At 42.8% G+C, this 27,674-nt stretch overlaps 1 protein-coding gene and 1 pseudogene across 1 annotated transcript in view; one reads left to right on the forward strand and one right to left on the reverse strand.

Moving 5' to 3' along the window:
• Positions 1-27,674, forward strand: part of LOC138966371 (leucine-rich repeat-containing protein 40-like) — a 97,141-nt gene that overhangs the window by 60,463 nt on the left and 9,004 nt on the right. The window lies entirely within an intron of this gene.
• Positions 3,426-9,949, reverse strand: LOC138965928 (uncharacterized; annotated as a pseudogene).

The following is a 27,674-nucleotide window of genomic DNA, read 5'->3' on the forward strand; positions in this document are numbered from 1 at the left end:
ACCCTCCCCTCTCAGTTCCTCTAGATCCAGATCAGGAGCAAACTTGGCAGCCAAGATTGCAAATGGCTGTGTAGTCCTGCTCCTCTCTCTTGCTGACATCATGATCAAGGACTTTCAGCTACTGGTTTGAAAAAGGAAACCTGTGAAGCATTTTCTTAATTCATGCACAATAGAAAGACCGTAAACTTCTGTTGTGTGGCAGGAGGAATATCAACGGGATCAGCCAAGATCCGACGACAGTCCTTGCCAACAACAATCATGTCATCGAGCAGCTGGTTCTGTGGGTCAGAGAAGTTTACATCAGTCAGTTCACCACACTTTATAATCTGCATCCCGACGAACTTGCACAAGAAGATCTTGAGCAGCCTAGTCATCTTGGTTGAGCAGTTCGAGGATGAAGTTGAGGAAGTAGAAGGTGACCTTAGTCATGGGGTCATCCAGGAACTGCAAAATCCTCCTCACCTCACCCAGTACCTCTTGTACTTTTCTGGAACCACCAATTTCTCGTATTTCCGTTTAGGCATAACGAGAAAACTGCGTAACATGAAAGGAAAACAGAACAAATGTGAATTTGCTGCTTCTGAGAACAGATTTTTTTTAAAATGGGTCTATAAAAGTATGTGATTTTGTGCAATTATTTGTGTCGTCCAGGGTAGCTTGCGTTGAGCCTGCTCTTTCCCAAACTCTCTGTCAAAGTGCTGCATCGGTCTTGAATCGCATTAAAATGCTGAAGAGACAATAAACAATAACCAACTAACTCTGTCAAAGTGCTGCATCGGTCTTGAATCGCATTAAAATGCTGAAAAGACAATAAACAATAACCAACTAACTCTGTCAAAGTGCTGCATCGGTCTTGAATCACATTAAAATGCTGAAGAGACAATAAACAATAACCAACTAACTCTGTCAGAGTGCTGCATCGGTCTTGAATCGCATTAAAATGCTGAAGAGGCAATAAACAATAACCAACTAACTCTGTCAAAGTGCTGCATCGGTCTTGAATCGCATTAAAATGCTGAAGAGACAATAAACAATAACCAACTAACTCTGTCAAAGTGCTGCATCGGTCTTGAATCGCATTAAAATGCTGAAAAGACAATAAACAATAACCAACTAACTCTGTCAAAGTGCTGCATCGGTCTTGAATCGCATTAAAATGCTGAAGAGACAATAAACAATAACCAACTAACTCTGTCAAAGTGCTGCATCGGTCTTGAATCGCATTAAAATGCTGAAGAGACAATAAACAATTATAACCAACTAACTAACTCTGTCAAAGTGCTGCATCGGTCTTGAATCGCATTAAAATGCTGAAGAGACAATAAACAATAACCAACTAACTCTGTCAAAGTGCTGCATCGGTCTTGAATCGCATTAAAATGCTGAAGAGACAATAAACAATTATAACCAACTAACTAACTCTGTCAAAGTGCAGGACTGAGGCCAATGAAAATACCTGCGCCATTTGTACGAATCTGGACAGGTAGGCAAGATAATCATCTGTCGTTTGCCTGTCTGCTTTGTTTTTCAACTTCTGACGATGATCCTGTGCCTAGATCGACCAGTTCAGTTAAACGACTTATGTGGAAGTCATCTTGTCCAAGGGCATAGGTTAAAACTGTCTTGACCATGTTGGCTGTTCTATTTTGCTCCAACCTTTCTTTCCTCTTGTGATCTTGGAGAAAATTGGGAACAATGTTCCCTCCCTGAATTGAGCCATACCATTTTAAGAAAGAATCTGACAAGGAACTGCAGTTAGTGTATGATGTAGAAGACACACGCCTTGGTATGCCAAAAGAGACTGGCTGCTGCAACCTTGCATCTTTGGCTTTTCTCCTGGCATCAGCTTTTTCATAGCCATGAATCTTTGAAGAAAGATGCTTGTCCAACCGATCACCTAACCACACACAATCATCTACAGGACATTTCCACATTTGAAGTTTTTGTCTTGAGCGATTGGTGTTTTTCTTTGAGAGAAAATGGATCTCCTGGTCTGGGATTTCCTTGTGTACTTGATGGATATGTCGGCGTAGGTAAGTTACTCTGCCAGAACACCCATCAACTGGACATTGGAATTGTTTTCTAACTCGCTTGGCCCATTCAGCTTTTCGACGTCTCTTTCGGCAAGATGGTGTATATTTCCACTTTGAAAGATTGCGTGAAGATGCAGCATGCATGGTTGGAGTATCTGCAAAACAAAATGAAAAATAGCAATTATACCATGGGCGCGCAGGGATTGGCTTGGGTTGTGTCAACTATAGGTCGAGGGCCCCAAAGGGGGGCTATCATCACAATCACGGGAAGGGAAATTTTAGCTTTCACGATCACAGTGACCTTGATTTTAGTTTTCACGATCACGAACACCAGTGGCAAATCACGGTCATGGTAAAAGTTGCAGGTACAGAAACAGACATGAGACCACAGAAAGTTGAAAAATACTTAAATTGTTTTTAGGCCAACTGAAGTCAGAATAGGCATTCGGCGAGTATGCGACGATGCTCTAGTGGGAAATATGAGGAAATAACTTGAACTAGGAAGCACACTCTAATTTTTAGGCAGCTGTGATACCCATCAAAAACACTATGACACAAGGGAACATTTTTTTATAATGAAATGGTTTAGTTGCCAGAGGGAGTAGAGAAGGGTTGATCTTTAAAGACGGATCCACTTAGATTTAGTTTCTGATTTCTGAGTTGGGAAAGAGGTGGAAGAACACCATAATCTAAGGGACGGCTAGTAAATTAGCTTGTTTTTCAATTAAAATACAAATTATAGAACTTTTTAATCAATTAAATGAACTTAATATTCACACACAATTAAAAACTCACTTGTATTTGTACACATGTATATTTGGTACATGTACACTGTATGCATTCAGGGTGAAAACCACACATAAACTAGAAGTTTAAACAACATAAATTTATAGAAAAATAAAAACAAGCTATTGCTATGAAAATGAATTAATGACTCTTGTTTCACATAAACACACACAACATACTAAAACAATCATTGAATATGAATGACTCAAACTTGTTTGCTTTAATTGATGTGGTTTGCTGCAACTCACCCTGCTTTGCTGAAATTCTACCAGGTGATCCTTACTCTTGAGACACCCGTAACAGATACGATTCTTGAAAAGGAATTCTCGTATCTCATCAAGAGGCTTCTTAATGAGTTCTTCACATGTTCCAGCGTCATGGCCCGGAAGTTGGCAATGGAGACATGTGATGACATCCTCTGTCAGGGTAGCCAGGCTCCTTGTGAACTTCTTTACTGGTGTTCCCGATGCACCTGTCAGACCGAAAACTGGGTCATTTGAAATGTCTGCTTCGAGGGTAACAAAAGCTACTAGTTCATGGAACAGAGGATACCTCTTCTTCTCGATCTTGGTTCGAGCAACGGTTCTTGACCATCTGTGGCTCATCCACAGACCTGTCAACCCCTTCCAAGGCCAACCTGTACTAATATGATTAAAAACTGTAATCAGGGCAACAATCCCTTACACACTCCCAAAAAATGAACACACGCAAACCTGAGTTCACACGCAAGACTCGCAATTCACTCGCACGACATAAGAAAGAAGAAAGACCAGCTGGTAAATACTAAACATTTATTTTGTATTCATAAAACACATCTGATTTGGCATCACTTGATCACTGTTATTTTTACACATCCGGCTCCAAGAAGCCGGTGTATTTTCCATCCGCACTTGGAAATTTCTCACGGATGAGGTGAACCGCACATGCTGGTAGGGTCACTCTGATGTCTTTACCCAGATACCCCCACACAAACCTCACCAGCATGCGGTACGCCATGTAGCGCCATCGACTGCACACACACATAAGTTGTAACATTTTCCGTTATAACAATAATAAGGGAAATTTATATAGCGCTTTACATTCACTAAGCGCTTTACAGAATTACAATACGAAAATACTAATCATGCATATACAGAAATTACTACATAATAAAAGATAAAACAGAACGTAATGACAAAACAGCATTCAAGGTTATGTGAATTTATGGTGGAAATTTAAAGTCAAGTTGTAAAGTTTACAATATTAATCATTGAACATTTTTTTCTGTGGCCGGGGAATACAGTCAGTCAATCATTATTTTACGCTCACTCTGATTACTTTCTTTTTCTTTTTTAACTAATGTGCATGAAGGGGAAAAGTAAACTTACTTGTTTTGATCACGCACTGTTTCCTTGTGTTGCTGTTTGTGCCAAGTGTAGCATGTCCGGAGCACATACGGATCCAGGCACACAGACTTGAATCCCGGGTGCTGCGTGATGCATTTGATATTTCCACCTTCTGTAATCAAATCAAGTGTTATGTGTTATAAAACAGTATTTTGATGAAAAATTACAGTGGAGTTCTAATAAGCCGAAGTCACAGGGACCAGGATTTGTCTTTGGTTTATCAGTTCTTTGTATTAACCATACACATTATTGAATGAAAAACAAGATTGGGACCAGAAAATTACTTACATACATGTGTTACATGTGTTACTAGTAACCAATATTTTGTGTTATCACTGTTCGTCTTATCAGAACTCCACTGTATTTTCTATGATTCCACCTCACTTTCAACAAGCAATTAACAAAACATATTCCAACAAGTAAAGACGACACACATACCGGCAAGTAGTTCTGCAAATTTCGGAAGGTCAATTTCCTGGCAGCACCGTGATTCCTTGATTGTGCCCATAGGTACACAGTGGTCACACTTGCACCTATCAAAGAGATAATAATAAAAACATAACATTATAAAAAGTATTTCCCATCGCAAAAGTTAGGCTACATCACATGTATTCCTTTCATTCAACTCTTTGTGAAAACTTCACGCAAGACAGCTTTTTTCATGAATATTTTGCTATTTTCATAAATATTTTGCTACGATTGTTTTTGTGTTGCTCATAAAGTGATAAACGTGGTCTGATAGATAGAGCTTCTTCTGCTTCAGTAGCCATGATCAAGATGTCACTTGTTCTCAATCTGCAACTTTCGTCGCGATATAACCTTCGTGGTTGAAAACGGCGTTAAACACCAAATAAAGAAAGAAATCTGCAACTTTTACACAACCAGGTTTACACATACAGGTTTCATGGGGGCGTCTACAGAATGACTGATTACACTACAACGCCCAGTTATAAACAGAAAGTTAATGAACACAATTAGGTAGTATATACTGATGCTAAAAACTTATCATTAATCACTCGATCACTCAATCAGTCAATGCTTACCAATCTGTGGAAAGCAGCCGACGAATGTCTTGTGTCGGGTCTTCCTCGTCACTTTCCTCGTCGGTGGAAGGCTCAAAGTTAAACCCAATCACTTCACATGATTCTTCTGCCCGTGAACATTCGTCCCCGTCCTCGAAACTCGATGTGGAACTAAAACTAGACCCACTATCATTCTCTTCAAACTCATCTTCACAGTCTAAAATCACGTTGGTCGCCATTTTAACTCATATCTCATACGTCACAAGAAAAGGGACGTAAGTCATGCTGTAAAACGTTCATTATCTTTCCTTGGAATTGATTACAGGTAAATTTGTCCAACTTTCAATGCCGATAACGGGTGATCCGTGGCGAATATTAATTTTGTTTCTTGAAATTAGTATTGTATTCGTGTATAGTGACTGATTCCATGCATAATTGTCCACTGCCTCATGTTTTGGAAAATTGATTTTGAAATTGCCATGATTTTTCACAAAAGTTAAAATCATTCGTTTGCCATGTTTGGTTTCAACTGCCTTGATGGAGTGTTGCTGTAGCTTGTTTTGTTTTATCAACATATTAGAGCCACAAAGAAGGAGAGCTACGGTACACCGTGATTTTCAGGAAGGGCATGCATACTTTCACTTCTTATAACGGGACTTCAATGTCTGGATCATCTCCTCTTTGTTCGGTTTGTCGAAGTCTGAACAAAGAGGAGGTGGTGGTGCTTCTTGCTGCTCTTGGCCTTGCAGGTTACCTCTGATGCTTGCCTTTGTAGCGCTTTGCATCACTCGCTCCAAAAGCCGCTCGACGTACACTGCACACACACACACAAAGTGGTATATTTAGTGATTGCAATGTATCAAGTTCAGTGACAAGAGCAAGTGATTTATTTCTTTTGTCACAAATCACAAATAGTAAAAATACAGCAAACTCGTTATTTAACTGGAATGTAACAAAAACAAAATATAAACCTTGTATGATCTGATGTTTTGGTTTGTGATGCTCGTTGAAGAATAATGAATTATAACAAATCCAATAACTGAATAAATATCTGATAACAAGGTGAAGCTTTACCATGAGTTCTCCTGACTTTCACCTCCTGGAGATTGTAGCCCTTCTTGGCTTTCCCGAACATCACGTTGTAACGCAGCTCTCCTTCTTTGTTCCTGGCCTACTCCCTGTTGTTGTTTTCGTTGAAGTCTAAAGCGGCAAGCATGCTCCTGCCAAAATAATATTTTTTTTAAAAACATATTTGGTTATCCTATTTTAACTGAACATTTTACTTGTATCCATCGCTGTTGTAGATAGAATAAGAACTGGAGACCCAAATTTGAGCTAGACCCAAAAGTGTTCTTCTAACACAGCTCCTGCGATCACTTGAGAAAATAAAGAGGAAACCGAATTTAACAAAGGAGGACAATTTGGAAAAAGACTTGAAATCCTTATGTATGAAAGACAGATACAATGAACCACACAGCACACTCACTGTTGTTGAACAAATTTGTTCACCATTCAAATACATATATGATCATGCAAGGATTATCTGTGCATCATACCTGCTCAACATGCCGTTGTAGGAAAACCCGATCATCTTTGGCGCAAAGTGGTTGAGAACCGAGTGAAAGCTCTCGATGGTTGCTGTCTGAGGACCTGTCGACAGCATTGGGATGTCGCGCATCATCTGCCTCGAGTTCAGGATGGCCAGCAGCCTCGTTGACAATTTGCTTCCTGCACACGTGCAAAATTTCAGTTTAATTTCAAATAAAAATGGATGTTTAATTGTGCTCAGTTCAATGTAGAAATCAAGCACGAAGTGTATTTGAAATGGAAAGAAAGTTTTACATTTCAAATATATGGGTATTCAGGAAGACTATTTTAGCATATCCCATGACCTCCCCTTCTTTGTCTCTGTTACTTCAGTATGAGTATATATGTTGTATTTTTATAGCTCAATAAATACATCATGGACTCCAAAAAATATATGATAGTGCAGATTCCGATTTGGGCAAAGAACTACTTTCCTCCCGACCTTTGACCTCGCGCCGAACAATGTGACACATTTGTATGAAGTTCCAAAATCGTATTGCACGGCTCAGAAAACCATATCAGTTGCACGCAAAAATGAATCTCAGAACTGATCTGATGTATGAGATGCAATAAGCAAACGTTTCTTTCATTATGAAAGCAATGCAGGTCGAAAAAAACGAACATTCAACTTACAAGATAACCAGATGCTAGCGAACCAAAACAAAAACACGAGTACCCTCCCTTGCATCGTTAGCAGACGACTTTTGAGAATCTGTCAGTGGTGTGTTTTGGTGTGCGTCTTCAGTTTAATCACACAATCAATACACATTTGGCTCATGTTTTAAATGACAGTTTCGAGTTTGTTAGTCAAACTCAAAGCAACAACACTGTCACTGGTGACATGCGCAGCGAGACCGAGAAACGTCCTTTACCTGGCACGGTTGGGCTTCGCTATCAAACATCGCCTGTTTCACGTGTTTTGCGAGCAAGTCTACTCTTTTGCCTGGCTCTGCAGTAAGTCCACATTGGCGATGAAGGTATCCAAGAACTTAACATGTGTGTATTTTTCCGTAATCCAGTCATATTCCTTCAAAATGCAATCAATCGGCGGTGACAGACGTGTCGGTCGCGTTTTCCTCACACCCATACCAGTTTAAGTTCATCCATGCAAACACACTCGCAAAACAGTTTATCACGTAGATACATTTCAAATAGGGAGCAAATGGTTAAATCTAAACCTACATATTTGTTCCCTAAAATTTGCTTCTCTGTCAATAAGCCTAATTACACACGTTCGAGAAAAACAACGTGGAATCGATTCTGAATCGAGTAAGCCAAATGGGTCCCAAACCCGTTTCGCCCGTTCTGCCGACCTGAAACGCAAAACAAAAGAATTGTGCGCTTCAACTAAATTAATTTCTATACGACTTCATTACTTTCTTGCAACTTATGAACCTTTACTTAAAGCTTTTAAATGGTCTGAAAGTAGTGTTACCGCGTACTTATCGATGCACTCATTCGTTTTATTTTTTCAGCGACGGTCACTTAGTTTAAGGTTGCAAAAGGGCTAAGTCTCGCTGGCAACACTGTTTTACCCTGCACAGATCGCAACAGTGCCGCTAGTAGTCTACACTTTGTGTTTGATGGTAGAATGGGATATACAGATTACAACACTCGTGGTTTTTTATATGGCTTGTATTTCAGTCAAGACCCAGCGGGAATATCAATCGAGAGCCACTCGCCAGAGGCTCGTGTCTCCCGATGATATTCATCCGCTGGGTCTTGACTGAAATACAAGCCATATAAAAAACCACTCGTGTTGTAACCTATACTTATCTTATAAGATCACTAAAAGGTTTCAACAGCCTATAATTAAATAATTCACACACAATCTTCAAGTTGTTTTTGGGGGGAGGGGGGGGGGGCAAAGGGTTTGGCTTGCGTTGCGCTCATAGTTACTAAAAAAAAGGTACAAACATTTGTCAATAGAGCACATTTCAGCATGTCCAGATATGTGGAAAATAATCTTAAAGAAATGGTGTAATATGTGAAACAATAACATATACCTTCTGTCAACCACTTTTTTTCTCCTCCCATTCTCACGCCGTGGATAATTATGGAGGATGGAGACAAGCAGGGTACTTGCTGTACGTGTGGGTATGCTTGTTGTGAAGATGGTTGGACAGTGACATCCATTTCTGAAGCATGAGTTCTTCATCTGCCTGGGGTGTGCTGGCTGCCACCCAGTACAAGTGGTTGATGATAGACTTGATCCATTTGGAAAGCGCCTGGCAATCTTTCTCCAAGGCCAACTTTAAAAGCCGTATCTTCAGTCCTGCAAGAATAATAAATTACTTGCTAATATCAAATTCTTTATTTAATACTGAAGAAATCAAACTTTTGGACAAGTAACCTCAAGTGAAAGTGCACTGCTGAATGAGTGGTCATTCTGAAAATGCTTTCAGAGAAAAGTGGTCATGAAAAGTTACAACAGGATATAACACTGGTAAACTTTTCTTACCTTTGGCATCCCGCAGTGGGGCACTGCGGTTATGAAATTAAAGGCCCCTCCTGTTTTTGGAACCGCAGGAGCTTTCTAGTTTGCTGTTAGGTAGATTTTTGGTTCCTCTTTTCTGTCATGCTCTCTTTTTCTTCATGAATTCTTTTCTTTTTTCTGCCTTCTTGCTCATTCACCTGTATTTTTTCCAAAAATCTCTTCTCTTGCCGCTTGTCTCGCGATTCATGTATAGTTTAATCTGTTAGTGTTCTGATGTAAGTCCAGCAGTAGATAGGTTAAGCCTATTTTAACATACTGGAAACTGGTAATCTTCCAGTAGGTATTAATTTAGTTTTACTAAAGCCTGCTGGGACACAAGTAATGGGTTAGTGCATTTGTAAACAGGAATCGCTTGACAAGTGGCCCCCTTCATCCCCCCCTTCCTCGTCCTGATATGGCTCTGCGTAGTCGGCTGGACGTTAAGCAACAAATAAACAAACAAACTTACCTTTGGCAACATGCCAGATGTCGATGGAGTGCTTACTGCTTAGTGCCTTTCTGATTTTCCCGCAGCCACTTGATAATCATCGGATGTCGATCTGTCACGATTTCTCCAATTGTCAAGCCTTGACTTTGGAGAAAGTTGAAACATCGTTGCAGTCCCTCCTTCTCCATTCTCTGACTGTTGCCAACCTCGTTGCTCTGAATTCATAAAGTTACATACGATGAACTTTTAAGTGCCATCCCTTTACATGACCGAACAAGAGTTATACATTTTACTGAATAATTTAAATATATAGACATTCTTTTCTCCTGATACTATCTCGTCATTCATGCCCTAAGATAATTTATTTGTTATTTATTTTAGGTAATGTATGACAATAGCCCATGACACTAGCCTAATACAGAATACAGAAGTTTCACGTTTCAGGCCGTCCATCTTGGCTTTGAGTTCTGCGCGAGTTTTGCGAAGTTCTTTCGGAAGGTCGGTTCTGATCGATACACCACGCGCACCTGGCTTTCCTTTTAGCTTTCTGAGTGACCTAAGAACTGACTCCTTGTCTGCAAACCTGACAAAGCGAACAATGCAGGCTGTGGAGTCGGGTCTAGATGGTAGTGGGTGGCAGTTCTGGAAAATCATGGACTTCACACTTTCCTCGCCAAGCTCCAGCTCCTGCGTCATAAAATTGCGTACATTCTCCTCACAGGTTGCGGGTGTGAATTTCAGGCCGAAGAACAAGAGGTTGTATTTTCTCTGGTGGAATTCGAACTCCGTGAATCGTGCATTGGTTTCATGTTGAAAGGTTTCTGTGTCTTTCCTCAACTGTTGCACGGCGGCCGCGTGGAATTCCAGGCTCTCGGTGACGGCACTGATGCGTTCGATGATCCGCTCCTCCATCTTTTCCACCCAGGGAGGCGGCCGGTCCCCAGCAAAAGACGTAATCTTATTCTGGTTGCTTTCCTGATCCTTATTTTGATCCCGTTTTGGCCCCATGTTGCGGATGTTTTGTGATTTTGTTGCTGCCCTGTGCCCAAGACGTCGTCTTGGTCCACCATTACAACCGGAAGTCCGCCAATCTAGGACTTAGTTATTTTACTGCATGCTGCAAATGTGACTATCATGGACTTAACAAATTTTTAGTGTGCCACAAATATGCCAATCTTGGACTTAGCCGATTTTGTGTATGCTACAGGTGTGCCACTCAAATACTTTGTTATTTCTCCATATGCCACAAATGTGCCAATCTTGGACTTAGCAGAATTTAGATGTTTAGAATACTTTGTTATTTTTCCATATGCCACAAATGTACCAATCTTGGACTTAGCAGAATTCAGATGTTGTTTAGACTCTGCCTAAATTTCTCTGAGGATTGCAAAATGACCTTTGTCGAACTTAGAAAACAGAAACTAGAAAAGGATAAAGAAACTGTTAGATGTATGTCAAGATGTGAATAGGATACACAGTTCAAACACAGGGTTTCACAGTCCAAATTGTTTATTTTGATTCATAATGGCAAAATGTTAGGCAAATCTTTGATGGTACACAAATCCCGATATCGTTTGTACAAAATCTATACACACAAATGAAAACTCTATTTTAATGCGTGAAAGTGCAAGGCTGATGGGGTCTATGTCGACCAAAAGCGTGGGATTCCCTATATGCGGACTTCCTGTAGGGGGATTGGTGGGAGTTCCTGTGAGCGTTTCGTCGATCTCGACCTGCAGGGAATCCCACTCTCTTGGTCGATATTGACCCCATCTACGTCAGTAAGAGTAACAAATCCACAATGGGATTTACCATGAACATCTAACCCAAACAGCCTGACTTCCCTTCATTCTCTTTCCACAGAATTTGGTCTTGTCACAACAAATGAGACATATTCACAGTCAACATAAATGCACAGATCAACAATGTCTGCAATATCAATAAGCTCCAGTTCTGACAGATCCCTGAGCTTGACTGGTATCAGATGAGAAACAGTTGCATGAGTGACATCATCAAAAGACAGACGGACATCTGTAAGTACTTCAAGTGGCCGAACAACAGCCTTGAATTTCGCAACCTTACATGCACAGTGTTCAAAACAAGATCTGGGATTTGGACACTGAACAAACATTTTGATATAATATACAATCTGCCCAAATTGAAAAGAACAATTTTGTAAGCATACAGTGAAACTGTTTCGACGAGTTACAGGACTGTATTCAACACAATGAATAGCAAACTGATTGATCAGCACCCGCTGAAAAATCCACATGGAAACGACATTTCCAAACAAAATCTGCACCTTCTCCTGAATGACCCTTTCTAAATCATCAAGATTTCTCTGCATCAACGAACCAAGAATGCCACATGTCCGGTAAAATTCTTTAGGCTTTGATAATGCCCTCCCTGACAAGTGATGAAAAAAATCAAACTCTTCAGTGCCATAACGTAATCTTTTTGCCAAAGATGGCAGCATCTGATGCACTCGCACTGCAAGTGATACCTGCTTCTCAACTTTTTGTGTTCCATGGAACAAAGACCTCAGCTGCCCATTGAAGTCCTCAAAGTAAAAGCAACTGTTTGCCCAAAGAGGCCCAAGATCCTTAACCTTGTCAGCGACATGGAGAAGGAGATGAACATTTGAAGTCAAGTATCGTTCACCATAATACACAGGGAGGTTTAAACAAAAATGTAATAAAAGACGCCGGGCATGTTCAATGTCTCTCTGGGAAATCTGATCCCCCAAAAGAATATAAATAGCCTGTACAAGCAGCAAGTAATGCTGGAATATTTCGTCTGGGAGAATGACCAGCAAACAAGGCAAACTGAAATACAACAAAAAAGACTTATACTCTGATGCCTTGTAGTGGCACATGTCTGTAAGCGGCCTTGGGAGTCTCGTCACAAAGTTAGGGGGTCTGATGCTCATCAGGCGTCTGTTGACTTGAGCCATCTTATTCGTTTAATAATGTTATTGCCAAAGTTTATGACAGTTTGCAAACAAATATGAACGGGTTTCACTGCACATCGGTTGTGCACCGTCGTGTTATCAGGAATTTTGATTCCCTGCCCTCTTTTATTTAATATCGCATTCGTCACAGTTTATATCTAGAGTTGTTCTACTTCCAGTTAAGCGTGCACATAGTTTCAACGGGCATGTACATGACAAGTTCAAATGTCAATAAATGTCAAAAGCAGTCGCTGAAAATCCAACTCGGTCTAAAAGACGGACACAAAGGAATCCCACTCACCAATTACTCGGGTGAGTCAGGGGGGAGATTGGGGTGGGGTGGGGGTTGGTTGATAACTAGGAGTCAAATTCAGATTTAAAAAAAAAAGATTTGAACTGGGTATGCATTACTGTTAATATTTTTTAAGAAAAAAAATGCCTCGATCGATCTCTACAAAACTTTGATTGTAATTAGTTACCTTGATGTGTCTATGAGTATGAGACACTGAAACGCCTAAATATCTTTCTTACCTGCACAATCTGTATATCCAGGACTTTCCCCAGTCCCTGTTCGATGAGAGTGTATGTGCCATATTTGGCACAGTGTCCTGGGCTATCTGACCGCCCATCACCAATCAGTTCTAGACTTCTTCTCTGGTCCTGAAGCTGCAAGATGAGCTCTGACTGCTCCCGTTTCCATTTTCTTTCCACTGTAGGAAAAATGAAGTGCCGCTGATGCCAGAAGAACGTGCTCTCCGAAATGTAATGCACATTGAGCAGGTAAAACAGCCGGAGAATTTTTGTCGGGCTGCAGCCAGAGAGCACAACAGCTGATGACAGGAGCAGGTTCCCGCAGGGCATCTGCTTTATGTACGGTTGGCTGGTCCATTCTCTGAAGAAACAGCACTTGGAGCAGTCTTGTCGGACGTGGATGCAAGATCCCACTGTCTTCGATATGAAGGCCTTCGCAGGGTGAGAGCATCGAGGACAACTCTCTAACAGCTGCATCAAGTTTGCCTGGAAGACAATGTACTTGTCTTCCAGGTCGGGGCTGGGTCTCGGCTCAGGAGCCAAAAACAAAGGACACAATGATAGCAGCTAAAAAATGAGCTCTTGACGCCAAGCAAGTGACGATCAGTCCGTAGCGCTTGATATCCTTCCGCCCGTCTCTGACATGAAAGGGACTGAAACAATCTACAGTACGTGAACGGAGGTGAAGCTTCCACCCTTTCTTCTGGCAAGTCGGACATCATTTGCTCATGAGGCTGACCACGGAGTCGAAGACACTCCACACATCCTCGTATAACGGTAGAGACAACATCCCTAACTTCTTTCAAGAAGAATGAAACCTCGGACTCAGTCTTCAGGCAGCTGTTTCTTGAGCAGTGCTCAAAGTACACAGTATGAATTTATTTTTATTGACGGCTCTATCAAAGACGATTCAGCTGCTGCGGCAGCAGTTTCTAACAAGAAATTACATCAACCACTTCAACTCCGGCTCCCTAATGGTTCGTCGGTGTATTCGGCGGAACTTAGGGCCATCATCTTGGCATTAAAATAAATTTATCAATGCAGACATCAGTCTTTTTTGATTGTATCTGATTCGCTTTCAGCTCTTGAAGCGATATCCACCAGAAAGTTTAGTCATCCTTTTTTAGTCGAAATTCACGACCTTCACACTAAACTTATTTCTGACCGGCACGGTTGGCCCAGTGGTAAGGCGTCCGCCCCGTGATCGGGAGGTCGTGGGTTCGAACCCTGGCCGTTTCATACCTAAGACTTTAAAATTGGCAATCTAGTGGCTGCTCCGCCTGGCGTCTGGCATTATGGGGTTAGTGCTAAGGCTGGTTGGTCCGGTGTCAGAATAATGTGACTGGGTGAGACATGAAGCCTGTGCTGCGACTTCTGTCTTGTGTGTGGCGCACGTTAAATGTCAAAGCAGCACCGCCCTGATATGGCCCTTCGTGGTCGGCTGGGCGTTTAGCAAACAAACAAACCTGATATGGCCCTTCGTGGTCGGCTGGGCGTTAAGCAAACAAACAAACAAACAAACAAAATTGCTGGGAATGACACATGTAAAGTGAACATGAAACAAGATTGATTAAAAAAAAAAGAATACAATGTGGCATTTACTGCAAGAAAGAAATCTTAAGGTATTATTGCCTTTAGTAGATTTTGTTACAGCTTCTTCAATTACTGTGCTTAAAAGACAGGTCTCTCCTAGTTAAAATGGTTTTCCTTATTTGAATATTTCAGACAAACGGCATTAAAAAAAAGGTTATTCACACTTATTAATCAGAGGAAGATAAGCCCACACATACAATAAGCCTTGTTAAGTACGGCCTGGACCTGACGGCGCAGCTCTTGTTTTTCATCCTTCTTGGCTCCTGTAAAAAGAAATGGTATAAACTGTTAATGCAAAAAACAATGACACTGTTCCTCTCTACCCACAGTTTCACAGACACGCTTCTGATTTTCTGTTTTGTTCTCTCCAAATGCACCCCCAATTCATTATGTACTGGTTTATTTAAGGGCGTAGATACCCTCTCAACCTCGTACTTTGTGACTTATTATGTTCTGGTTTATTTAAGGGTGTAGATACCCTCTCATCCATACTTCATCACTCATTATGTATTGGTTTATTTAAGGGCATGGTTACCCTCTCTACCCCCCGCGGGTTAGGGGGAAGAATTTACCCGATGCTCCCCAGCATGTCGTAAGAGGCGATTAACGGATTCTGTTTCTCCTTTTACCCTTGTTAAGTGTTTCTTGTATAGAATATAGTCAATATTTGTAAAGATTTTAGTCAAGCAGTATGTAAGAAATGTTAAGTCCTTTGTACTGGAAACTTGCATTCTCCCAGTAAGGTCATATATTGTACTACGTTGCAAGCCCCTGGAGCAATTTTTTGATTAGTGCTTTTGTGAACAAGAAACAATTAACAAGTGGCTCTATCTCATCTCCCCCCTTTTCCCGTCGCGATATAACCTTCGTGGTTGAAAACGACATTAAACACCAAATAAAGAAAGAAAGACCCTCTCAACCATGTACTTACTCTCCTCATGAACTGGTTTGTTTAAGTGCCTACTGGCTCTCTTCCCCCATGTACTCCTGCTATATATTGGTGGATCATTATGTGATGCTACATATGATTAACATTCAACCCCCATCAAGGCTGGGGTAACTTTGAACATTTCTTCACCCAGCAGGTACATGGGTCCACACATCAATCATTCTGCCGCCAAAGCTGAAACAGCACGAATAACAACAGACCGGAACACTTTGTACATTCTGTAGTAACCCTGGTCTGTCAAATGCACACCATCTCTGTAATATCTGGAAAGTGTAGCAAAACGCACTGGATTCTCCTGCTCAAAACGTGCAAAATCAAATTGAACAAAATGCATGTAATCTATTTCTTTGACCTGTGCTTTGATCTCAGAATTGACCAAAAAGGCATTCTTGTCATAAAGTGTAGAGGATCCATCCCCATGGCACCTTGGCAAAAGTTGCGTCAAGCAAATGCGGGGAACGTTAAGTGCATGGTGGAAATAGGAAGCCGATGCACGCGATCGTTGTCTCCAATCATGACACCAAGGGTGTCTGGCTTTACCTGGCGCACTTTCCGGATCATGGCAGGGCTTGTCAAATCCTTGACGCGAGGCCCCCCCCCTCCCCCCCCACACACACACACACCATAGAAGTGCACCGAGGCGCGCTCAACGTTAAAATTCCTGCACACATGCCTCCCATCCCCACCACCACACCGAACAAATTCCCCAGTCTCTGCGCATGCGAGTGGCCAACAAACAAGACTGTTGCACGTTTATCCATCTTTAATCAACTTTAGGAACGAATACCCACGCTCTCGGAAGTAGGTCAATGCCTTGGGTGGTAGCGATGTGGTACTGGAACACTGTAAGTTAACAGATCCACTATCTACTCTACTCCACTAGCGAAATTCTTCACTCCCATGACAGCCGTACACAAAAGAAGAAAGCTGCAATAGCAAAAGATACTCGCCGGTGTAGATCGTCGATTATTGGAGCTTTCAAAGCCCACAAAATGCTCAGCAAAAATTCAGCTTTCTTTGTCTTCTTTGGCAGGATGATTGAGGGCTATTTTTAGCACTACCCAACATCCTTTGCAATACCCAACCCCCAAATACATCCGGGTTAACACAGAATAAAGTCGTCTGCTATTGTGGCAGACGCAAGGTAAAAAGTAACTGTACACATTGTGTCATCATGTGTCACATAAATTCCCTATTTTTACAGAGGTCAGCTCTGCAGCTCTCTTTGGATTTTTAAAGGAGTCGGGCCTTTATTTTAAGATTTGAATTATAAAAAATCTTTGACACATAGGGTTTCGCGGTCTCGAATAGCAGCTAGCATCTGCTGAAGGGACATTAAAACCCAAAAAACCAACTAACGTAGGGTTTCGATTTAGCTTTTATGTTCCCTTCGGGTGACGTTCCTAATTTTGCTCAGTAAAATTGGTTTAATTTAAATATTCTGAAAATTGTGTTGCATGAATGAATGCAAATTAAAAAGTAAACAAACAGCAGCATGCCAAGAAAAATAAACACCGAACTTACTTGACTGCTGTTTCATGATTTAAACAAATCCATACAAAGCACACACAAACACAGAAAAGATTTTTTATCCATTCAAGTGGTGCTCACTGTACATTATCACAGGCAAAAACGTGATATTTGCACCGTCAGTCACATCGCCATCATCATGGTATGAACTTGAATAAAGGAAGTTCGAGTTGGCACTTTAGAGCAAAACAGGCGGTATCTGAAGTCGTTCAGCTTTTCTCCTGCCTTTCCGTTGTACATGCTGACCATAACTTCTTCTCCAGCTTTGAAAACAGCTTTTCTTGTAGATGACTGGTGAAACACATCTCCTTTCTGACGGAACTCGGCGTCTTTCAAGACCCTCTTCATGACAGCAGACTTCCCAATACCCAAAGGGCGTGAAGTTGTGTCACAGCCTGTTACAGCATGAACAAAGAGTAAACGCTCACAAGCATTCCCGAGGGCGTGCTTTGCCTGGAGGATGATCCATACCCTCACTTTCTTTGATGTACTTCTCTGTTCTGGCTGGAAGAAGATGTCAAAGGCTGAACTGTCAGCATGGTGGATCAGGAGGACAAACAGATCTGTGTCGTCTCCAACGACGACAGTCACTGTTTCCTGTGCACATTTCACGGCTGTCACCATAAGTCATCAAACTCAGCACACTCAACCAGGATTGATTGAGATCTGTGAGTCTGTGGTGGAACCGGTTGTAAATAATTATGGTCTATTCCAAGTACATAGAACCTCGAGGCCTGAAACATACATCTCAAAAAGTCAATCTTACTGAAATATAAATTCTACATCAAAATCTTTGCAGTTGCTCTTTTCTGTCTGCAATGAATGAAAGGTTGCACCGTTTGAACAAACTTGCATCGGTCGCGAATAGCATTAACTGCTGAAGAGACGATAAACAATAACAACCAACCACCTGAAAGAAATCCAATTGAGCGCATTAGGAGGGATCAGAAAATGTTGCCTGTAACCTCATGGTATTGTAATATTTTACACGGGTTTTACGGGATCACCCCATGGTAAGTCCTTGACAAGTATGGCCGTCCGTCCCTAGCGACCATGTTCTACTGGAACGGCAAGCTATAAGCACTGGCGACCATGTTCTACCAAGAGACTTACTTGATACGGGGATCCCTTGCGGGGCGACGTAACGTCTTTCTGGTTCTGATTTCTCTGATAAACTGCGCCTCCCCGTTGGTGATTTGCCGCCTTGTCGCCTGATTGGCCTACCTCGTCACGTGGTCCGTCAATGGTCTGTCATTCGTCAGTCGTGTCATGTGGTCAAACCCCCCTCTTTGCAACTAAGTTATTTCCCTTACATTCCTCCCCGTTTAATTAATTAGTTTTCCCTTATTGAAACCCTTTATTATTAATACGTCATCCTTATTCAATTTTTATCATACTTAATGTGAACAAACTGCAAATTGTTTTCAAGGTTGATTTATTTACTGTCCTGTAACTCGAACCCCGCCCATGGCCATCAGGGTTAATCATTCCATTCCAGTTCATCAACACCCTTCCCTGATTTTCACTCAACAATGTATCACATAAAAAATTATTACAACCGACAACAACCTGCTCTACTATTAACCATAACACAATAACACTTGCTATACTATAACCATGTTCCTAAACGGTTAAACCAAATTTAACACACGCTTACAAATCCTTATCTAATAAACCCTAAAATCACACCTACCAGTTACCCCATACACACTAATGAAGGTTCTTTACCTTTCAATACGCTGGCTGGTTAATCTGTTAACCTTATTTTTTAATTCATCCCTTACCCAGTTACCCCCTTAAACCCATAAATAAATCTCTATTCTTCCCCCCTTTTTAAAAACAATTTCCCCTCTAAACACTGCACGGGTTTCTTTGGCCAGCTCAGACTGACTCCCTCCGATCGAAGGCACGATTCCCGATTGGTAGACCGAAAAACCGCTTCGCATTCTCATGTGCAAGAGCGAGGATGGCCGTCTCGCTTGTCCTGCGGATCTGTCCCACGTACTTGGCTGTGGTAGCGATGTCATGCGGCACGCTAAAACTACCTGTTACCGGAGCATAAGGTGCATCAGTCTCCAGTAGCAGCCTATCCGATGGAATCGCTACCACTCCAGCTTTTTTCTCAGCTGATGAGTTCCGGACAGCCCCACTCACACTGAAATGTGTCTGTGGAAAGGCCTCCAGCCAAGACTCCACATCCACTGCCTTTCCTGTGAAATAGTGCAGTTGGATAGGGTACACTGCCGGAAAAAACCTCTGGAGCACTGTCCGTATCTCCCAAGTAGCTTTTCTGCTGGTCACCATTTCCTCCCTTTCCCTGACGTGCAAGACGAGTGGGAGTTTCTTTTGCCGAATTGTCTCTCCCAGCGCCTCAAACAGGTACTCAAGTGTGGAAACCTGACGATCCCACATAGCCTCTGCTACCGTGAAATCTAGACCAATCTCCCCGAAAGCAACAACCCTGGACATATCCATTAGTCGCTTCAATCGTTGAGCGGTCGCCTTCCGGAATTTCCAAAACGTTTCAACGTCTTTAGGGTGAACACCAAAAGACAAAAACAGGCGATTGTCAATCAACAGATTTTCCCTCCTGTCCCTTCCTTTAGCTGATTCCTCCCCAAGTTTCACCTGAAACGTTCTGTCGCAGAAACTAGCCACTGCTGCTGACAGTGTCATGTTCGAGCCTTTCACCCTCTCACCTGCCTTGTCCAGCACAACCGCCAACGACAGATTATCAAACCAGGGAGTTCTGTGCGTTCGCGGCCAGAGCTTAATAGCCAGGCGATCAAGGTGGAAATGAGAATCAATTCCCCAAGACTTTTCCTTTGAACATTCTCCCCCATCCACTTCCATGGCCTTTTCGGCCCGTCTTCCGGATGACAGTTCTGTATTTTCTGCAGAGTTGAAAGCTTTACAGCTAGCTCTGAAACAGGTATATCAGTCAAAAAAGAAAGACTTCCTGATTCTGTCGGATTCCCTATCGGCTCTTACCGCCGTGAAGAGAACTCAGCTAGATCACCCACTGTTGGTCGAAATCCAAGAGCTACATGCATCTCTGATTGAAGAAGGCAAAAGGATTGTGTTTGCATGGGTGCCATCCCATGTTGGAATTAGAGGCAACTCTGCAGCTGATCAAGCTGCTAAAGAAGCCAGAGAAAGACTCATCACTGACAAACACACAAAGCATTCAGATTTCAGAACTCGCACCAACATGTACATAAAGTACCTATGGCAGAGTGAATGGGACGAATGTGAAGAAAATAAACTTCATAAGATCGTCCCCCAGCTGTCGGACAGCCTACCCCAATGTCGCCTCAACAGGAAAGAAGAGACAGTTCTCTGTCGCTTACACATTGGGCACAGTCACATTACACATTCGTATCTGCTGAAAGGTGAAGATCCACCATACTGTTTTGGATGTGACGAACCATGGACATTAGAACATGTTCTCACAAAATGTGTAGACGTTCAAGAATTTCGAGACAAACACTACAATGCGGAAACACTGAAGGTTTTATTCCGGGATGTTCCCCCGGACAAGATTTTTAACTTTTTAAAAGAGATCAAGATTTTTTACAAGATTTAAAGTACCAGAAGTGAAAATTATTAATTTTTAGAACCTTCTTTTACAGTGATAGATTTGAATGTAAATAGTCTGAAACGTAGAACTTGCCATATGAAGGGAAAAGAAAATAACTGCATCGGTCTCGAATAGCGGCTAGCATCTGCTGAAGAGACATTAAACCCCAAAAACCAACCACTTCCATGGACTCCTCCTTTGTCACTGCACCAGACAACACCGGCACAGCAGCCGCTGCAACAGCAGACACCGCCACTTTTTCAGGAGCAGCATCCACTGACACAGCACCCACCATACTAGCGCCAACTCCAGTAGCAGCTTCCACCGAAGGAACCGCGGTCGTGACTGTCGGAGACGACACCACAGCCTCAGCCGTTGTGAAATCTTCTGGCCAAGTTTGTGCGACTTTATCCCTCATTTCTGGCCTCGCGTGTGTCACCATCGTATCAGATCCCGACCGAACAACTGATGGTTGAATGAACCGGAATTCAGAACTGGCGATGACATCCGCCACGAAAACCTCCGCCGAATGGCTCCGATGAGGTTTCTTCGGACTAGTCGCGGTCACTTCCGATGGTCTGGTGACTGTCGAACTAGGCTTCTTGGTCGCGCTCTTATTGGTCACTTTTTTCTGCACCGACGTGACCTTGTTCGCCAAGTTCTCGCTAGAGGTTGGCTTTATTGGCATACCTGCATTTGCCGTTGATGCAATCCCTTGAGTCCGTTTCTGTTGAAAAACAAAACCCGCTAACTGGCACCTGCGAAGATACCGGATCTTCTTTCGCTGGGTCTTTTTCAGGGCATTCCACTCTGCCTTGGTGTATGGGCCCTCATGCCAATAGTTTGGAATGTCCTTCGATCGGACGATTGCAGGTTCCGAACTGTCGGCCGGTGCTTTTCTTTTCCTAGCCCGGCGAACTTCTTGCCATTCTTCCGATTGAACATCCGGCGTTCTCGCGGCGATGACCACAATTTCCGGAGTTTTCGCGGCGATGGGCTGTTCAGTCCCTGACAAGCGCGTTTCATCTAATGCCGCCTCCACCGTTGACGAGTTTCGACCTTTCTTTCGAACTTTCCTCGGTCGGGGCGACGACATTGTCTCGCGCTGCGCTGGCCTCGAGGCACCGGAAGCAGAGGGGATTGAATTTCCCCACATACGGAATTCCTCTTGGACTTCGACGCCCGCCTGAAACAGAAGTGTCCTCAAAACCGCCCAATGCAGCACTAACGACCTAGCGTTTGGTGGTGCAATCGACGGATTTTTCGGAAATGGCTCACCCCAATGTTCCGACAAGCGACGGAAGAATTCCGTTTCTTCCGATACCAACCCTACAGGAGAGGAGGCAAAATCCCTTCCCTGGCAACGCTGCATCAGCGCGTCCGCATCCCCGAGTGACAACACATTTGCTAGCCACACGAAGACACGGGACGCTTCTGCAGGTGTCCATGAGTAAAACCCATGAGGAGCATGCGCTTGAAGAAAATGCGCCTTCATATCCGGCGCATGAGCTCCACAAGGGAAGAAAGGACACCTCCTCCCACCAGCAGTGCTATTCCCTCCCTCCTGTGCTACCCTTCCCATTCCACCTGTAGCCTCATCAGACACCCTCCTAATGGGTGAACTGCTTTGGCTAGCAGACAGATTGTTTGGGTTCATCCCCCCCGAACGACTCTGAACATTGCTCGACATCCTCCTTATGGATGAACGGCCATGTCCAGAATCCAACGAGGGAGAAACCATCCCCAATCCACTATAAGGTGGAGAATTCCACCTCCAGTCATGAGGGTTTGGTGGGCCAGGTGGGAACCACTGGGCCTGGGCGATTAAACCCAGGTGGAGGCCCCAATGGGGCTGGGCGATATCCCCCCCTACTCCAGTCATCATACCCCCCTCTACCCCAATACGGCCCCGGGTCCCACCCCCTGTACTCGTCGTACCGTCTTTGTCCGTACCAGTCTTCGTCGTTTTCCCTGTAAAGAATTTATAATGCTATTATTATTGTTCTTCACTTCTTTAAAAACTCCATTCACTCTTCCATTACTTTACACCCTTTCTCGTTTTCTGTTTATTATTTAGTTTTGTTTATTAAAACATACTAACCTTCAATATACTTATAACTTCAATAACAATAATTTTATTACTTTCCCAATGGCTCATTTACTCATATAATGATCCTAGAACGGAAAATAATTTGTAAAATAATGACTTCAAACCCTTCTTATAAACATACTAACCTTCAATATACTTATAACTTCAATAACAATAATTTTATTACTTTAGTACAATAATAACTTCAAACACTCAAACCCTTCTTCTAGACATACTAACTTTCAATTCCCGCAGTGGGGCACTGCGGTTATGAAATTAAAGGCCCCTCCTGTTTTTGGAACCGCAGGAGCTTTCTAGTTTGCTGTTAGGTAGATTTTTGGTTCCTCTTTCCTGTCATGCTCTCTTTTTCTTCATGAATTCTTTTTTTTCTGCCTTCTTGCTCATTCACCTGTATTTTTTCCAAAAATCTCTTCTCTTGCCGCTTGTCTCGCGATTCATGTATAGTTTAATCTGTTAGTGTTCTGATGTAAGTCCAGCAGTAGATAGGTTAAGCCTATTTTAACATACTGGAAACTGGTAATCTTCCAGTAGGTATTAATTTAGTTTTACTAAAGCCTGCTGGGACACAAGTAATGGGTTAGTGCATTTGTAAACAGGAATCGCTTGACAAGTGGCCCCCTTCATCCCCCCCTTCCTCGTCCTGATATGGCTCTGCGTAGTCGGCTGGACGTTAAGCAACAAATAAACAAACATACTAACTTTCAATATACCTATAACTTCAATAACAATAATTGTATTACTTTCCCAATGACTCATTTACTCATGTAATGATCAGGGAACAGAATTAATTTGTACAATAATAACTTCAAACATTCAAACCCTTCTTATTCCCATTAATTGAATTACATTACTTTTCCCTTCATTTATTCATATACATGTTAATCAAAATATAGCTTCATGCATATAACCAACTTACAATTCAATTAGGAACACAATTAAAAATTTATAAAACATAACAACATGCCATTTCATTAGTTCAGCACCTTTTACAATCAGGGCATTTAAACAGGTTGATATTTTCCGCCTCCTCTTGGGTCACATTAACACATTTCCCAATTCTTAATTCATTCCAGGAATCGGAAACGGTTCGTCCTGATATGGCTCTGCGTAGTCGGCTGGACGTTAAGCAACAAATAAACAAACAAATCGGAAACGTTGCCTAGTTTATTATGTTTACAGTCAAGTTCTCCCTCGGCTACACTTTGTGCACCTGATTGAGTTCAGTCAAGAAACTAAAACAATCCTTTACTCCTGTGCAAGGTAAACATAAATTAGAATGAAACAAAATCAGAAGACACCGGAGAAAACTCCATATGCCCCCGGCAGCTAATCAGACCAGCACCAGAGACGTTTGCCAACCCCCAACCCACGTCGAAAACGGTCTCGCAACAATGGCGCAGGCTCGTCTCGACATCCTCGTCGCCAATGTAATATTTACACGGGTTTTACGGGATGCCCCATAATCTGTCCTTGACAAGTATGGCCGTCCGTTCCTAGCGGCCATTATCTACTGGAACGGCAAGCTAAGCACAGGCGACCATATTCTACCCAAGTGACTTGATTATGTTAGGGTCCCTTGCGGGTCGACATTTACGTCTCTCTGGTTGTGGTTTTCTGAATATACTGCGCCTCCCCGTTGGTGATTTCCCACCTTGTCGCCTGATTGGCCTACATCGTCACGTGGTCCGTCAATGGTCTGTCATTCGTCAGTCGTGTCATGTGGTCAAACCCCCCAACACTTCCCTCTTTGTAACTAAGTTATTTCCCTTACATTATGAACTTGAATATAGGAAGTTCGAGTTGGCACTTTAGAGCAAAACAGGCGGTATCTGAAGTCGTTCAGCTTTTCTCCTGCCTTTCCGTTGTACATGCTGACCATAACTTTTTCTCCAGCTTTGAAAACAGCTTTTCTTGTAGATGACTGGTGAAACACATCTCCTTTCTGACGGAACTCGGCGTCTTTCAAGACCCTCGTGTTACAGCATGAACAAAGAGTAAACGCTCACAAGCATTCCCGAGGGCGTGCTTTGCCTGGAGGATGTTCCATACCCTCACTTTTTTTTTACGTACTTCTCTGTTCTGGCTGGAAGAAGATGTCAAAGGCTGAACTGTCAGCATGGTGGATCAGGAGGACAAACAGATCTGTGTCGTCTCCAACGACGACAGTCACTGTTTCCTGTGCACATTTCACGGCTGTCACCATAAGTCATCAAACTCAGCACACTCAACCAGGATTGATTGAGATCTGTGAGTCTGTGGTGGAACCGGTTGTAAATAATTATGGTCTATTCCAAGTACATAGAACCTCGAGGCCTGAAACATACATCTCAAAAAGTCAATCTTACTGAAATATAAATTCTACATCAAAATCTTTGCAGTTGCTCTTTTCTGTCTGCAATGAATGAAAGGTTGCACCGTTTGAACAAACTTGCATCGGTCGCGAATAGCATTAACTGCTGAAGAGACGATAAACAATAACAACCAACCACCTGAAAGAAATCCAATTGAGCGCATTAGGAGGGATCAGAAAATGTTGCCTGTAACCTCATGGTACGTACAGGGCCTGATATCTCGTGATCAGAAAGTTGACAAGCACCTCTCCTGTACTCACCAGTAATCATTGCGACAGGGAAGCTGCAAAATCCCCATTATAAGACAAGTCCAACAAAAGTGTTCATCTCTTCAATCATCGGTGTGTGCCATTTTGAGGAAGCAGGAGGGGGGTTTGCAGCTCTTTGCTGTTGTGCGTAGGGGTCAGATTCGTCAACGAGTCGGGTTCACATTGTCCGATTCCAGAACAATGGGAAGAAGTCGAGCTTTCTGTTGTTCAGGTAGTAGCTCTGCTATACCTTCACCGAGGACTTTCTGACGCCGATACTCTGCTGTGTTTTGACGCACGAAGTGGCCATTGTCCTTAGTCCACTTGTTTTGAAAACCAGCGAACTCCTCGTCGCTATCTTTGTCGTCCGATGCAAAATTGTTTGGTGGAATGTCGTCTAACTCGTCGAACACTCTTTGGTCCCTCACCCCCTCAAACTCATTCTCCCCTCCAAGCAAGTAATCTAAATCTTCTTTAACTTCTATGTCGTTGCCATCGCTCACAACATGGTCCACCTCCATTTTTCAAGCATTGAATGACGCGCACATTGTGGGATAAAAGCTCGTTTCTGAAACTGAAAAAGGAAACAAACTTGCATCAGTCTCGAATAGCATTAAATGCTGAAGAGATGATAAACAATAACAACCAACCAACCAACTTTGTGTAACCGGCACGGTTGGCCTAGTGGTAAGGCGTCCGCCCCGTGATCGGGAGGTCGTGGGTTCGAACCCCGGGTTAGTGCTAGGACTGGTTGGTCCGGTGTCAGAATAATGTGACTGGGTGAGACATGAAGCCTGTGCTGCGACTTCTGTCTTGTGTGTGGCGCACGTTATATGTCAAAGCAGCACCGCCCTGATATGGCCCCTCGTGGTCGGATAGGCGTTAAGCAAACAAACAAACAAACAAAATCTGTATGATTTACGAGTGAAGTATTTTGACACCTATTTTGAAACATATTTTTATGGAGACCAGCTCTACAGCTCTCTTTGGGTTTTTAAGGGAGTCTGGCCTTTATTTTAAGATGGGGTCCGTGGATGGAGTCAGTTACCTTGCGATACAGGAGACCGTTTTGCAGGTACAGGCGGTCGTGTTGTTGCTTGAGGCTTCGTAGCTGACGATCTTGACCTGTGGCAGGTTTGATGGGCCAGGATGTTAGAACAGTCCCAATGGTGCTGTCTTCTCTCTGCAGACGTTGTAGCTCTGTGGGCGACAGTCGAGGGAAAATCGTCTCGAGCTCTGGTTTTGCGTCCGGATGGTGGAAGGCGGGAGAGACGTCTGGGATGACGGCAGACAGTCGTTCGCAGCAGACTTGTTGCGCTGCTCCCAATTCAGGGGGGAGGGAGGTGGACGTCGTGAGAGAGGGAAAAGACGGGGGCATCCTGTAGAGGGCGTCAGCGGGGTTTATCTTCCCTGGTTGGTACTTGACGTTAAAGTTGAACTGGGCTAGTTGGGCTGCCCAGCACTGTTCCAAGGCTCCGAGGGGGGCCGTTTTGAAGTGGACAAGCGGATTGTTGTCCGTGAAGACGGTAAACGTTGCCCCCAGCAGATAGACCTGATTGTTAATAGTTTTAAACATGGAAGTTACCATGTAAACTGAAAAAGGAAACAAACTTGCATCGGTCTCGAATAGCATTACAATGCTGAAGAGACAATAAACAATAACAACCAACCATGCTTCAACCTGTGCTGCGACTTCTGTCTTGTGTTTGGCGCACGTTATATAATAATATAATAATAATAATAAATGAGCATTTATATAGCGCAACATCATAACTTTACAATTATGCTCTTTGCGCTTGACACATTTAAAATTAAAACACAGTTATACAAGCATTTACATCTACATTCATAGTCAACAACGCTTAATTAAAAGCATACACCATCAAACATACATTACAAAAGATTCTTCCACTAACTAAGTAATAAAAACATGAATACAATAGGTAGTAAAAAACAAGGAAATACCAGCTGTCAAAGCAGCACCGCCCTGATATGGCCCTTCGTGGTCGGCTGGGCGTTAAGCAAACAAACAAACAAAAAACCATGCTTCAAACATGATCAGGACTGTGGCATGTGAGAAAGCCGCATTCTACAC

The sequence above is a fragment of the Littorina saxatilis genome, linkage group LG5 (assembly GCF_037325665.1).
Source record: "Littorina saxatilis isolate snail1 linkage group LG5, US_GU_Lsax_2.0, whole genome shotgun sequence".
NCBI classification, from domain to species: domain Eukaryota; kingdom Metazoa; phylum Mollusca; class Gastropoda; order Littorinimorpha; family Littorinidae; genus Littorina; species Littorina saxatilis.